The 2013-nt window shown below is 31.7% G+C and overlaps 1 protein-coding gene across 1 annotated transcript in view; it reads right to left on the bottom strand.

The window, feature by feature from the left end:
* LOC106475992 (zinc finger protein 227-like) overlaps positions 1-1687 on the bottom strand; it is a 5254-nt gene extending 3567 nt beyond the window's left edge. Inside the window, exon 1 of the mRNA XM_022379979.1 lies at positions 1624-1687. The gene's annotated coding sequence lies outside the window, so the exon portion shown is untranslated. The remainder of the gene's footprint in view (positions 1-1623) is intronic.
* Positions 1688-2013: the final 326 nt, after the last annotated feature.

Genomic DNA, 2013 nt, shown 5'->3' with positions numbered 1-2013 from the left:
AAAAAAAAAAAAAAAACCTGAAAAGAAAAACACCAAATCATGTTTCCTGAACATAACCATAAAAATAGTATCTAACCTGCAATATTGTTTTTTGCTAAAAAACCTGTGTATTTGCTATGACCCCTGAAACTTTCTTGTGGCTTTAGAGGTCTGTGACCTCTAGTTTGGTAACCCCCAACTCAGACAAACCATAATATCCATTTACCAAACTATTATTATTTTACTTCAATAAGTTTTAATAATATTTATTTGTCTGATACAAGAAAGCAGGATCACAATTTCATCGACATAAACATAAAACAAATTTTCTCCTGAAGTGTACGACAGTTCACAAGTTGTATTTTATTTCATGCCATAATTAGCTTCACGGTTAAAAATGTAATTATCTGTTAAGAAGTCTTATAGTATCACTGGTATTCACCATTTTAATTTAGCTCCCATTCATTATATCTCCCACAGCCCGAAAATAGAGAACATACCTTTTTACTACTATCAAGTTACTCTAGATTTGGAAGTTCATAAACCCTTATGGACAGCTGATGTTTAGCTACAAATGGTAAAAAAAAAATCTTAATTGCTAATCATGAAAAAGTTGGAGTAACTCAAATCATTGACTGACCTTACCAGAAAGCAAAGTTGGTTGGGTTACACAAAAATTCGAGAACCACATAGCTTCTGGCACACTTTTAAGTATCTCATTCATGGAAGAAGATACTTACATATAAAACATGCAAGACATTTAGCAAAATGCAATTGGTTCCTAATTTGTCAGTGGAAAGTTCTGAAACTTAGACTGATCAACGTTTCAGCCTCCCTAAAGGCTAAGAATATAACAGCAGAATAAATTAACTATTGTAACTTTGGATCTCACAGATATAGCTGTAATCAACACTCCCGTACAAATATACAAAGGAACGTGTCCCAGGATATAACCTGTGTTTTAACATGTACAAAGAATTATTACATTTGTTTAGGGCTAACTCTTACAGTTACAGCCAGTGCAGAGCCCAGTATAACATTTAGTAAATGATTTACACTATACAGTACGACTGCAACTCACAAGTTACAACTTCAACTAATCAGATGACAGTAGATTGTTAATCCAACTTTTGTCGCGTAAATAACCCCTTACCACGTGGAATAATTAGCCTTAATGGAGTAAGGATATTAATTTATTGTCTTTAGTCCATTGACTTCAACAATTCCACAAAAGTCTTAACTGTCTTTTTTTACTTCAAAGTACAATCTGTATCGGTGTATGTGTTCGGTAGATTTTGTATAAAGTATTTCCGATTTAGTTACAACCGTTGCAATTAATGCCAAAATAATAGAATGTACTATGTAGTACTAGTAATCAATCAGAAGTTTATACTAATAAAATCCTTAAAGTTAAAGCAGAAAAGTACAAACTGTTTAGTCGCTGTGAAGAAAGTTCGCCAACCGTAACAGGCTAGGTGCCTTATTTGTTTCTCCTTCTTGCTTACTTTACAACCCTAAAACCTCATTTGTATAACTTTATAGCTTCTTCGAGTAAAACTGTCATAACGATTTCAAAGTCATTATGTTTTTGATCTACTACCGTGACATCACGAGTTCAAAGAGCAGGATGGAAATGTAACTTACTGTCTGATTTGTTACTACGATTTCGCAATATAAACAATGCATTAGGCTTCACATCAAAGATTCTCTTTTCAATTTCACCTCTAGTGAAAAAAAAAAAATTTAACATATATACGATTTCTCAATAGAATAAAAATTATTTTATGTAGTGAATGTAGTTAAATGTTGTAGTTCTTTAAATAGAATAATTTTCATTAATCGTTGTTTGTTAATTTGCTATTTTATAAACATAACGGTCGTTTACGGTCATATAAACATGACATAACCTTAATTCAGTCACTTGTTAGGCTTTGCTTAGTTGAATAATTAATATTTAATTGGCCGTGCATATGTTTACCTTATCAACATCATAGTTTCACTTTTATATGTTAATATTAGAGAGAGACAGCTATT

Source organism: Limulus polyphemus, unplaced genomic scaffold, assembly GCF_000517525.1.
Source record: "Limulus polyphemus unplaced genomic scaffold, Limulus_polyphemus-2.1.2 Scaffold9589, whole genome shotgun sequence".
NCBI classification, from domain to species: domain Eukaryota; kingdom Metazoa; phylum Arthropoda; class Merostomata; order Xiphosura; family Limulidae; genus Limulus; species Limulus polyphemus.
The sequence above is the reverse complement of the archived record's forward strand: the minus strand, read 5'-3'. Positions and strand labels throughout refer to the sequence as shown.